Below are 13,346 nucleotides of genomic sequence, written 5' to 3' on the forward strand. Positions count from 1 at the left end.
TCAAGGAGAAGAATGGAAGGAACAGGGGTGACAATAAACACCTCCTGGGGATTTTTGGACTAACTATGGTGCAATTCACCTTTCTGTACATGAAGGAAATGGTAGACTGTTATACCTGCTGCTCAGCCAGGATGATTGTGTGAGAGAATGTTGGTATGTGGAATGATGGAGTGCCTGAGTCAGTTGGTGGATGGGCTGAGTAGTAGGGAGGCTGCTCCTGGTGGGGCTCTCTATATAACATCTTACCTGAATAAAGATACATGAAGATACCTACTTGGAATGGACTCTATTTTATGTACCAAATAGACGCATGCGGAGAACATAGGCATGCCAATGTGTTTCATTTGTTGCCATCAATACTACAATGCAAAATTGTAGCAAATACTCTAAATTAAAAAAAAAGCAGTAATATGTATAATTTGTGATAACATCTATAGATCTGTGATTTGGGCCTGGTCTGAACAGAGAATAGGTCCAAAGTTTGTTTGGGATTCACCTCACTGCAGAGGTTATATCATGGGTACACAACCTGTGATCAAAGTCAAGTCCAAAGAATCTTTATTCGGCCAATCCGGCATAAAAGACAAGAATACACAATATATCGCACTCAAAAATCATCATGATTTAAATACAGAAATCGAACATTTGTCAAAACAAAATTTAAATCATCAGCAGCGATGCACCATAAAATCCAATTTAACAACGATAGGTAAATTGAGAACCATACAAAGCAAATAAAACAGCAATTAAAAAATTAAAATAAAAACACAACCTGTGATAATAAGGGGAGACTTTGAGAATGCTGATGATGTTTCTTGCCACCCAAAGATGCTGATGAAGAAAAGACTGTGGAAGTGGGTCTTGCTGCTACGGTGCTTTTAGCTTCTGTGACAAGTTGTCCTCCTGCTGCTGCAGTACAAATCAGCCACTAAATGGGTATCTAATTGTCTTTATGCTAAATTTTTGCTTTTATCCCTGTGCATTTTTCTGCAGTTTTTATATAGCGCAAACTCGACCTGAAGATATTAGAGCGCTTTACATGAGTATTAGACAATAAACACATCCTGGTGATTTTTTGTAGTGGTTCATCACTGGTCTTGGATGCATGGACAATAAACACATCCTGGAGATTTTTTGTAATGGTTCATCACTGGTCTTGGATGCATGGACAATAAACACATCCTGGGGATTTTTTGTAGTGGTTCATCACTGGTCTTGGATGCATGGACAATAAACACATCCTGGAGAATTTTTTGTAGGGGTTCATCACTGGTCTTGGATGCATGGACAATAAACACATCCTGGGGATTTTTTGTAGTGGTTCATCACTGGTCTTGGATGCATGGACAATAAACACATCCTGGAGATTTTTTGTAGGGGTTCATCACTGGTCTTGGATGCATGCAAGTTGAATAAACCTTACCTCGATGCTCAGGCCATTTATGGAAGCAGGCCTTTGGGAAATGAGATGATAGCCTAATGGCTAGATCGTCGAGGCTGGGAAACCTGGTTCTAGTCTCGGCATGGACGCTCAACATCCTGTGATTCTGGGCAAATCACTTAATCTTGCCATGCCTAACAAAACGAATGTGTCTGTCTGTAATGCAACTGGTTCTCATGTAAAGCAATCTTATAACTTTGGTCAAGTTCGCCCTATATAAAACTCCAGAAATAAATAATCCATGCAACATGACTTGGGGCCATATGTATCAAGCAAATTAGCATTCGCAAAGGCCGAAATTCGCAAAATTTCGGCCTTTGCGAATGCTAATTTGCTAAATGGTATGTATGACACATTTTGGCAGCAAAATAAGGAATCGCAAAATTTGCTATTCCTTATTTTGCGATTGCACTTAAGGAATCGCAAATTGTGCGATTCCTTAAATGCAATGTATCAAAGGAAAATTAATTCAAAAATGCCCATAAGGATTCGCAAATGACCACCAACTTCTAGTTGGTGGTAAGTTGCGAATTCTTTTAAACAAGCAATTTATTTAAAATCCAAAGGGGCCATATGACGCTCATACATGCCCTTAGGGCATGTATGAGCGCCATATGCCAACACATGTCATTTTCAGGGGTGCAGCAGGGTGTTCTTGTGACACCCCTGCACCCTTGAAAATATTCCTAAATTGCGATTAGAAAATTGCTAATCGCAAATTTCCCCTTCATTCCTATGGGCCTCCTGGTCCATAGAAATGACTGGGAAATTTGTGATTAGCAATTTGCTAATCGCAATTTAGGAATGTTAAGGAATCGCTAAAAAGATGCGATTTCCTACATACATACCATTTTGCGATTTCTAAATAGGAGTCCTTAAAAATAGCTATTTAGAAATCGCAAATGGTCATGATGATACATATGGCCCTTAGTCTTTACCTTGTGAAAAAAGTAATGGTTATCGCAAAAAGATGACATATATACCAGCGCCTGTAAATATCAAAGAGGGAGAAATTTGCTATTCCTTATTTTGCGATTGCACTTAAGGAATCGCAAATTGTGCGATTCCTTAAATGCAATGTATCAAAGGAAAATTAATTCAAAAATGCCCATAAGGATTCGCAAATGACCACCAACTTCTAGTTGGTGGTAAGTTGCGAATTCTTTTAAACAAGCAATTTATTTAAATTCCAAAGGGGCCATATGACGCTCATACATGCCCTTAGGGCATGTATGGGCGCCATATGCCAACACATGTAATTTTCAGGGGTGCAGCAGGGTGTTCTTGTGACGCCCCTGCACCCTTGAAAATATTCCTAAATTGCGATTAGCAAATTGCTAATCGCAAATTTCCCCTTCATTCCTATGGGCCTCCTGGTCCATAGAAATGACTGGGAAATTTGTGATTAGCAATTTGCTAATCGCAATTTAGGAATGTTAAGGAATCGCTAAATAGATGCGATTTCCTACATACATACCATTTTGCGATTTCTAAATAGGGATTCCTTAAAAATCGCTATTTAGAAATCGCAAATGGTCATGATGATACATATGGCCCTTAGTCTTTACCTTGTGAAAAGTAATGGTTATCGCAAAAAGATGACATATATACCAGTGCCTCTAAATATCAAAGAGGGAGAGTTTGAAAAAATAGTCGGGGAAATGTATTTTATTCATAGCCTTGCACCAACGAGGAGGCAATTTTAGGCGGCAGACAGCTCCAATAAAGCCACCTTCGCCTTCAAAAATCGTGAGTCTAACGTCTGAGTTTGTTCTGTCAGTATATACGAGATAAGCAATGCTAACATAGACCCTGACTATGGTGCCAAATCTCCTCAATCCTGCCCTGGAGCGCACTGCAACCCTGGTAGTTTAATAGTGATAGTGAGGAAGTGAGAGCCTGGGGAAAGGATATGGTGCCCTGGGAGCTGAGTAACAATGGAGGGCCTGAGCCCTGCTGCAGGGACAAGAGTCAGCGGGGAAAGGCAGCACAGTATTTGGTGGTAGTGATGGGGCAGCTTTGGCCTGAGTCCATTGATGGGGCACAGACCAGCGGCTGGAGAGCAGAAATGGAAAGAATGAGTAAGCAAGTGAATGAGGAAGCCTGCAAATATGGAAATGATTTGGAACTGGGGAACCAAGGTCGAGTCTCGGCGTCGGCACAACATCTTGGTATTCTGGGTGTATTACTTCATCTCTCTATCCTAAAAAAATTGAATGTGACCTTGTGTAATGTAACCGGTGCTCATGTAAAGCGCTGTAATACCTTCAGGTCGAGTTCACACTATAAAAAAAAACAGAGAAAAAAAATTAAATCTTGCTGCAGGCTTAAATCCGAAGGTGAAGTAAACACGGCACCACAGTCCGAAAGGATAAGGACCCCCCAAAACGAGATATGAAAAAGGCAACAGTTTGGAAGACTCTTGTACTTGGAGATTCGTCTAAGGGCGAATGGCCTTTCACCCAGTGGGAAAAATTATAAAGAGGCTTGTCTGGTTCCTCTTTAGTGAGCAGAAAGGGACCAGTGCTTAATTTGAGCCAGAGGTTTCTGGTGCTGCCACTAGCACTTTATTGCCAGCACTGGCACTTTATTGCTGGAACCTGCACTTATGACAGCTGCCACATGGGGGCGCTATTTATGCAATTTAAAGATGAGCATTAAAACAGCTTGTTAATTCAATATACATTAAAACCAACCGCCTACCCGCTGCAAGTTAAAAGGCGCGGGAGTCCAGGCAGGCGTCCTCTTGTTCCCGCCCTCTGAAGGCTGCACCACTCGTGAGCCCCCAAGGGAACAAGCAGCAGTTTTTTTAACGTGGTAATCGTTGTTTTTTCTGTTTCCGTCGTCGAGGCTTATCTGGGATCCGAAGAGCTGCTGGAAAACAGGCAGAGAGAAAAACAGAACGTCGGATATGCCTGGAGAAGAAAGAAGAATGGGAAGAGCTCCGAGATGGAATGGATGCTTCGCACACTGGTAAACCAAGTGTCGGCAATGGACAGGAAGTTTGGTAAGGTGGAACAAATGGGTCGCAGCTTAGCAGCACTCCAGAAGAAAGTGGAAGCTCAGGCGGGGCCCTCAGGGAGACCTAAGAGGATTGTGGGGCCTGCTTTGCCAAACGTTACTCCAGGGGGGGACAAGGGGAAAAAGAAGAAAGAGAAAAGGGGTCCTAGCGAGGTCCCTGTCCCGATGGACGTCCCACTGGTCCCTGTAACCCCAGTGGCCAGCCCAGTGCCCGCACCGGATGGGGGATTGCCAATCCCTGTGATTATCACACCACTGGATAAGGAACAGGTACCCCCAGAACTGGCGATGCATCTAGCGGCGGTATTGCCTTGGTTGAAGAAGGGAGCTGGGGGATCCGCGGTGGCGGAAGATCCAGCTGAGGAGGCCAGGCAAATTATCGACCAGCTCAGGCAGGCAAGGGGCTCTGGGGCAGGGAACGTGCCTTCTATTCCTCTGCAGGTGACGAACACGGCCGCGGTCGAGAACCAGAATAAGGCGACGGACACGACCGGAGGTACGACGGAAAATGGTAAGAGGTCGCTCCCAATAATGGGGGAGGGCGCTGTGCCTTCAAGGCGGGAATGCCTGGCACAACATGTTCCGATGGCCACGAAAGAGATGGTGTGGGCAAACAAATATATTAATATGTTTTCATTGTTGACGGACAATCGTGAATTAGAGTATGCCAAAACCCAGAAGGAATGGTTGAACCCAAGTGAATGGAGGGCCAAAATGGCAGAATTCAGGGTGGAGGAGTCTATGATGAATTGGATCAGGGCTTTTTCTGTGTTTGTGGCAATTATGGGTGAGCGAACACCGGAATTGTTGGGCGACCTTGCTTGCTACCAGAGCAGGATCACGGGCTTCCATGAGAAATATGGGGGGGACGCATGGAAAGGGTGCAATGTGTCGTTTAGAAAAGCGAAAGAGTTTAATGAATCGCTGACTTGGGATTGTTTGGACACTGTATCATGGCATGCTCGGCGGCAGGAACAGGGTCGAGTGCGAATGGTTTCAGGGCTTTTCAGCAGAAACAACCGCAGCCCTTTCGACCAGCCCACGGGGGAGAAACTCAGTCGAGATCGGGCGGGAATTGGAACAAGCGAGGGGTATGTTGGGATTTTAACAAGGAACGTGTAGTAGGCCGCAGGGAACATGCAGGTTAAGGCATGCCTGCGCAGGTTGTGGCAACAGCTCCCACCCCGAAACTAGCTGCCGAGCCAGAGGCAATGTTACTGGGGGAAAAGGGGGTACCAAGCAGGATTGACACGGTAGCTCGGATGACTAAGCAATCACCCGTGGATATTTGGGCTATGACCCCCTGGCTGAGCAAATACCCTGATCATGTGCCCGCCGGGATCCTGCGGGATGGCTTCTCGTATGGCTTCAGGATCCCGGCGGGTGATTTTCGGGGGGCCCCCTTATGCAGGAACCAACTGTCCGTTACGCACAACCCTACTGTGGTCGCCACAAAAATTGCAAAAGAGGTTCGCTTGGGGCGGGTTGCAGGACCGTTTGGTGAAATACCAGCTGCCAATTTTGTGTGTTCCCCATTAGGGGTAGTTCCCAAGAAGGAGCCGGGCGAATTCAGGCTCATACATAATCTGTCTGCGCCAAGGGGGGCTTCGGTGAATGAGGCAATCGATGCAGAAATTTGCAGTGTGAGGTATGCATCGTTCGATGACGCAGTGGTCATGTTGAATCGCCTAGGCCCTGGGGCATTGTTAGCAAAATCAGATATTGAATCCGCATTTAGATTATTGCCGGTGCATCCCGAGGATCAGCACTTGTTGGGTTTCGCATTCCAGGGAAAGTACTACATGGATATGTGCATGCCGATGGGTTGTTCAATTTCTTGAGCTTACTTTTAAATGTTTAGCTCATTCCTGGAGTGGGCATTCTCGAGGGCCTCAGGGCACCAACATGTGATGCATTATCTCGATGATTTCCTGTTTCTCGGCCCGGCGGGCTCTCGGGACTGTGCACGGGCATTGCAGGAATTTTGGGTGCTCATGTGGGGTTTCGGGATTCTGTTGGCGCCAGGTAAGACAGTGGGGCCAACTACCTCCCTGGAGTTTCTGGGTATTGAACTAGACTCCGTGGAGGGTTGCTTCTGTCTGCCGGCGGAGAAGATTGCCAAATTCAGGGCCTCCTTGCTACAATGTCTTAGGAACGACAAGGTGACCCTGCATCAACTGCAGCAAACAGTGGGACAGCTGAATTTTGCGCTGAGGGTTATACCGATGGCTCGCCCTTTCTCACGATCTATTGCCCAGGCCCTGGTTGGCCTCAAGGAAGGGCACCATCGCACAAGACTGTCGGCAGAGGTTCGCCAGGACATGCTCATTTGGCTGGCATTCCTGGTGGATTTCAATGGCCGGGTAGTCTGGAGCAAAGCCCTGGCCTTGTCAGCAGAGTTAGGTCTATGGACTGACTCTGCGGGCAGTGTGGGGTTTGGCGCGATCCTTGGTAACCGATGGTCGGCCCAGAAGTGGCCAGCAGGATGGGAGGCAAGTGGCTTGACGAGCAACATTGGTTTCCTAGAGTTATTCCCGATCTGGGTAGCGTTGTCGGCCTGGCCAGAAGAGTTCCGAAACCACTTAGTGATATTCTGGTCTGATAACATGACTGTGGTGGAGTGCATTAACCAGCAGGCTGAAACAAATTGTGTTGAAATGCTTGAAGCTAAATGTACAATTCAGGGCAAAACATGTGCCGGAAGTACTGAATAATGCAGCTGATGCGCTCTCTCGTTTCAAAATGCAGGCATTCAGGGATTGTTTACCCTCAGCGGAGCTAGTGGCAGCGCCATTTCCCGAAGCACTATGGCAAATCGGCGCCCCGGACTAAAAAACCTCGTGGCAGCCAGTTTAGTGCCCAGGACAAGGAAAGCTTATGTAGGGGCGTTCCGCTCGTACTGCGCCTTTTTGGGCCCTGAATGGGAGCATATATGGGGTCAGGAGGGGTCCTTTACCCAATTTTTTAGTGGCACTTCATGAGGAGGGCCGGTCGGCGGCAACCGCCAGTCGGTATAAGGCCGCCATATCGTTTATGGCTCAGCTCCAAGGGATCAGGGACCCGACGGACTCCTTTATAGTCAGAAAGGCGCTGCGCGGCTGGCGGCGCCCAGAGGGGCGCAAAAAGGATACCAGGCATCCAATAGGATTTGACAGGTTGACCGCCTTGCTGGCTACACTAGAGGAGACGTGCTCCTCACCTAGTGAGGTTGTCCTATTCCTGGCAGCATTTGCACTGGCATTCTATGGGGCCCTGAGTGTAGTCGAACTAGTGGCTGCCAATAAAAGGGATACCGAGGGGGGTCTGCGCAGGGACCACACGCAAGTGAGGGGGGATTCCCTGCTGATCACGATTGCCAGGTCAAAGACAGACCAGGAGGCCCAGGGGAGTAGCATTGTGTTGCAGCGCACTCATGGTAGTCCCTGTTGTCCGGTGATGCACGTTGAGGCCTACCTAAAACAAAGGGTGACGACGTGGGGGGGGGGCCTTGCTGCAGCATGCTGACGGCACCCCGTTAACAAAGTTTCAGTTCCAAAGGGTGCTGGCGATCACGATTGCAGCTGCGGGCTTGAACCCGAGTGATTTTGGAACTCATTCATTCAGGATAGGGACCGCTACAGAAGCGACGGCCGGGGGTCTGCAGGCAGACAATGTTAAACAGTTGGGGCGATGGTCTTCAAACTGTTTCAAACGTTACGTGCGGTTGCACATGTTGTAATTTATTTGAGAAGTGCACTAACGCTTGTTGTTTTTTGTTTGGATTACAGTTTCACGAGCCTGTGACGCAGGGCGGAAATTGGGACCGGCCCAGTATCAGCTAACCACCACTTCAGGAGCGAGGAATGGAAGACGAGTGGTCTGGGTCGAGGGCCACTCATACGTGAGACGGGCCACGGACATATTCAGGGCAGGTGATGCGAATCACACATCTGAGGAATATGGTTTCAGGGTGACCTTCCATGGGAAGGGCGGTTTGTGTATTGACCGACTGCAAAGTTTTGTGGAAGAATTGTTAGGGCGGCACAGGTCACCGCCATCAGTAGTCATAGTGCACATTGGGGGCAATGACTTGGTGAGGTTGGGCAGACGGGCTTTAATCGAACACATACTTTCAGCAGTTAGTTGGTTAGCAAAGACACTCCGGGGTGCACAATAGCTTGGTCACACAAGATTCCATGGAGGGGTGGGTTGTCCACGACAGCGTTGAACCATTCGGTAAAGAGGGTCAACAATAAAATGGAGAAATTGTTTCGATCTAACCACCTTCAAAATATACCTCACGGGTGCATATGGGGGGACCACTGTTATTCAGATGATGGGGTACACCTGTCCAGGGTGGGGAATGACATATTGATAGGAGACATGATAGCTTGGCTAGTGGGATTGAGGAGACATGACCTATAGGAGTTGTGGGCGGGCCAGATAGTCGGTCAACTATCTGGCCTGTGGCGGTAAAGTCATGATCGGTGAGCAGTGATTTCAAGGTCCCTACTGAAGGCCCAACCCATTATGGATGGGAGCGCCCGGGGGGAGGCGGCCATTGGCCCCTCCCACGGGGGGGGCGGCACCTATTACGGATGGGATCACCCAGGGAGAGACGGCCATAGGCCCCTCCCAGGGGGAGACGGCTATATGCCCCTCCCACGAATTTCCCGGGGGCCGGATATCCGCTGCGGTGGAAGAGAGTGCGGGGAAAGGGGGGAGTCCACGCTGTCCTTCTTATGGTTACCCGGCACGGGAACTCGGACGTCCTTAAGATGGCGCCGAGTGGAAGGGGGCCCCCATGACAAGGGAAGTTACGGTTGGCTACGAGGGTAAAGCCCTCTGCGCATGCGCCACTCACACGTGAGAGTGGAAATTTGGTAATGGGGATCTGACACCGGTTAAGACCTTGAATTTGGCCCCTAACGATAGGATGTACAAAATTTGTATGCAATGCATGATGTCAGACTCGGTTAGAAAAATTTTGTATTAGAGATTTGTTAAGGTTAGCTTGGATACCTGTCTTCATCAAGTATAATGAAAGTTGAATTTTGTACATGATAAATGAAACGTTTTAAATTTAAAGTTTTAAATTTTGTTTCATATTTTAATAAATACGGCCGGGGTGGTCGCGAGGCGCCCCTGCCTTCCAAAAGTTCAAAATGTGTCTGTCTCCTACCATTGGGATTGGTGGTGGAAGGGGTGGCGGGCATCTCGGACCATACAGCAGGAAGAGGTGCAGTGGCAGCTGTCTGACTGAAATTCCAAGAAGGTCCAGTTCTTTTTGGGCAGAATACAGACAGAAGGCAACAGGCATGGATGTTATGACCGACCTTGTTTTCTCACGACCCCTGCTATGGCTGTAGGATAGATCTTCAAATTTGCTTGCTCAGAGCATTCCTTTTGTTGGTGAATACATGTATTGGTCATTGCTGCATGCATTGTGCTCCTTAACTCCACTTGGTGAATTACTGCTTCATGTGCTTGTTCAGGAGAGCTTTGAGACACATGTAGCAGGTGTGTGTAATGTTCAAGGAGTGTAACATTTTTCATCATGAATGTTTGCTTATTGAGAGTGATGGAGTTTGGATGTTAATCTGACGTCTACTTTTATCAATTCTCACCAGTAAAGATCATTATGACAAATAGTTCTTGATGAAGACATGTTAACCTAATAAGTCGAAAAACGTGGGAGTACATGCTGCATCGTAAAAGCATGCACTGTGTTACAAAATGATGATATGAAAATTTAAACAGAGATAAACAATGAGAACTACACACAAACACATTTATGAGTTGCGAGAAAAATAAAAATACATGTTAACATAGAGAGTTTTAATAACATTCAATCGTGCATCGAACATGAAATATATATATGCATAAATATCCATAATGAGGTTTTTGAAATGTAAAATTGCTTAATTAAGAAAGAATTGACATGGTGCAAACCTGAGCTTCTGTACCGTTTATTCAATAAATACATGTATTTGAGAGTGACACATTAATAATTATGCTTTGAAAATGATAACATAGAAATAATGCCTAGAAATATTTTAATAGTACCAAACATTGATATGTAGTTCCTGAAGAAAACAATAACTGAAGTAATGGAGAAAATTAAAATGCATTTATGAATTTGTGATTTATAATAATTTTAAATAGTAGTGATTCAGCTAAGTGTTCATGTAGGCCTCAAATGCTTTTCTTTTCCTGCGTTAATTTAAAATCATGTGAGGCAGTCACCTCGCCCTATGAGAACTTTCTGTGAAGTTTTATTTCTGTATTAGCTAACAATGGACTCACTACTTGCTAAGAAGCACATATGATGGAATTGTAACAATATTGTTGCAAAACCAGGGAAAAGTACCGGGTAACGGACGGACTATGAGCAAAGTAAAGTTCCACCCACTTCTGTGGATGTGACGAAATGGTAATACATTTGGACCTAATGTATCTTAATGGAATTTGTGAAAAGGATTACTTAATTCTTCAGGATTTGTGTGATTTACTGATCACCCCTCAACAGCTCACTGTGAGTGACCAGTGAAAACCCCATGGACTGATGGAATTGATATGTTAAGGGGTGTAAACCTGGAACATTTGAGGTATAATTGCCCCAGAGGAGGAGGAGTCGGGGCTGGCTGCCATTTTTTCCTATACTGCCTGGCATGGCATCGGTCAGACTCTTGATCCGATTGTCTTTTCTACGACCCTTTCCATCTACACTGGGTGGAATAGACTTTAATGACACTGAACTATATCTAACTGCGACCTCTAATCCTGTACTTTGCTGGCTGGTAAAGTTGTGCAGGGAAAATAACCTTTCAGCGGAAATGTTAGCCGACTACAACTGTGGCACATGCTGCTGTAGTTCAGACTTGACCAGATCTGACTGAGGACGAACCTGAAGCAATCAGCTTTTCTTTGGTTTGCATGATTAATAGCTGAACCTCAATGTATCCTATTTCTCTCCACAGACAAATAACAGCTGTCTAATAATGATCAGTACTTGGCTATGAGGTTACTTGCAATAATACTTTGTCATCAAATCTGATTTGAAATGCATTTATTTGACCTGTTTATGCAAAATGAGGCATTAGATAAATGTTTTTCCTAAATTATCTTTATTGATTCTGTCTCATTCTTTTAGTCATATTTCTCTCTTTCAAGGCATTTGTGTATGTGGCTGAGAAAGGTTTTGAAGTAGATTTGAGATAACAAGTATTTTATTCCAGGCCCTCATAAAATAATTGTTCATGATTTCCAAGTATTCTAGTACCTCTCAGCTCAACAAAAGATTCATCGGAGGACCATGGTTAGTGTTAATATGAGTATCAATCAAGACTATTGAGAGTTTGGGGGTTGATAATGAAATGGGCCTAGTTATTTAAAGATTTTTATAAGGGTGAAGCAAAACCTGGTAAGCTTCACGCTGCATCAGTTTTCTGGTAGTGTGTCAGATGGTTAGTTTGACTGATTGAAACTAGGATATGAGGAGACGTGGTCATAAAGACCCCTTTGTAGTCTAGAGGTTCAGTGAGTTTTCAATTGACGATAAAAATTAACTTACAGAGACTAGTGTGGAATTGTGATCATAGAAGTATTATGTCATATTGTGAAGTTTGTATGTTTGCGTTGTACTGAAGTTGAGCACGGGTCCGTTGAGGCCTACGATTCCGCTATATGCACCTACAGATGGGTCTTAGTGTGGCATACGCTAAGTAAGTTTGTCTGCTGTAAGGAGGGTGCTGTGCATGAGACGTCATTGCCAGTGCCACCAGGAAGGGAACTTTTTGAAAGTGTGATGAGTTAAAACTTTGTTGGGGTTTCTTCTAGAATGCACCAGGAGGAAACCTAAGGATTTTTACTCAAAGGGTGAGATTGTGCTGGTCGAGATTTTACTGGGAGTGAATGAAACTACTGATTGTGTGAGGATCTATAATTCTTTTCAGTGGAGCAGACAAGAGTTGTTTTATATTCTGTGCTGTTTTGCATGAAATTGATTAAAAAACAAAAAAGATGACGAGATTTGTAATGGAAGGGTAAGTTGCTGTGAGGAGTTAGACTGGTGAAATACAAGTGCCACGCTGGAATTGGTTTGTTGGTGTGGAGCCATGCTAGGATTGGTTGCTGAAATTGTGCAGTAATTGAAAGCTGAAACAATAATACTGAAGGAAGGTTTGTTGAAATAAGATTAGACCGCACTGAGAGGAAGATATCATTCATTTATTTTTAATGACTAAGGGCCCGATGTAGGTAAATCTACATTTACCACTTCATAAATACCGAATCATACCGAATCGGTATTTATGAAGTGGTAAATTAGAGAGGGGGAGATGTAGGTATTTCAGATTCGGTAAATACCGAATCTGTAATATTCGGTATTTACAGATTCTGTAAATACCTATTCGGTATCCCCCATTGCTTCCTATGGGCCTTGAAGCCCATAGGAATCAATGGGCATTACCGAATCGGTAATTACTGATTCGGTAATTACTGATTTGTAATATCAAGAGGGGGGACCAGATGCGGACAATTTTTAACGGGGTCCAATGTACATGTCCTGTGACGTAGAGATCAACAACAATTGTACAGAGTTCCCCAGACTAGGTCAACTAAAGTGACTGAATCTAACCTCTCTCTAGATGAGTGTGACAAAAAGGGAATGTGATAGACCCTTTGAGGAATTAAGGATGCCTCACACAAGTCAACGGTTGGACGACTGTTGCCATCCCACCCGATGATCGTCCAGTGTCATCATAGGCTTCCTGCTCCTACAGCAGGCTGGCGGTGCAATGCCCGTCCGGCAGCACTGGGTGCTGCACTTTAGCGGAGTTCTTTTATTCCTTTGCCAATGGGTGTATGAGTGTGAGGGGCCTAGGAAAAAAATTGTGCAATAGTG

Source organism: Lissotriton vulgaris, chromosome 4_1 (genome assembly GCF_964263255.1).
Source record: "Lissotriton vulgaris chromosome 4_1, aLisVul1.2, whole genome shotgun sequence".
Classification (NCBI taxonomy): domain Eukaryota; kingdom Metazoa; phylum Chordata; class Amphibia; order Caudata; family Salamandridae; genus Lissotriton; species Lissotriton vulgaris.